Source organism: Micropterus dolomieu, linkage group LG11 (assembly GCF_021292245.1).
Source record: "Micropterus dolomieu isolate WLL.071019.BEF.003 ecotype Adirondacks linkage group LG11, ASM2129224v1, whole genome shotgun sequence".
NCBI classification, from domain to species: domain Eukaryota; kingdom Metazoa; phylum Chordata; class Actinopteri; order Centrarchiformes; family Centrarchidae; genus Micropterus; species Micropterus dolomieu.
This window is the reverse complement of record NC_060160.1, coordinates 124,493-124,957: the sequence shown is the minus strand read 5'-3', so window position 1 is coordinate 124,957 and position 465 is coordinate 124,493.

The window sequence follows — 465 nt, the reverse complement described above, 5'->3', positions numbered from 1 at the left end:
CTAACACACACACACTGACACCAACACCAACACACTAACACTAACACACACACACTGACACTAACACACACACACTGACACTAACACACACTAACACCAACACACACACACTGACACCAACACACACACACACACTGACACTAACACACACTAACACCAACACACACACACTGACACCAACACACACACACTGACACCAACACACACACACTGACACCAACACACACACACTGACACTAACACCAACACACACACACTGACACCAACACACACACACTGACACTAACACACACTAACACACACACACTGACACTAACACCAACACACACACACTGACACTAACACCAACACACACACACTGACACTAACACACACACACACACACACTGACACTAACACACACTAACACACACTGACACTAACACTAACACACTGACACTAACACACTAACACCAACACACACAC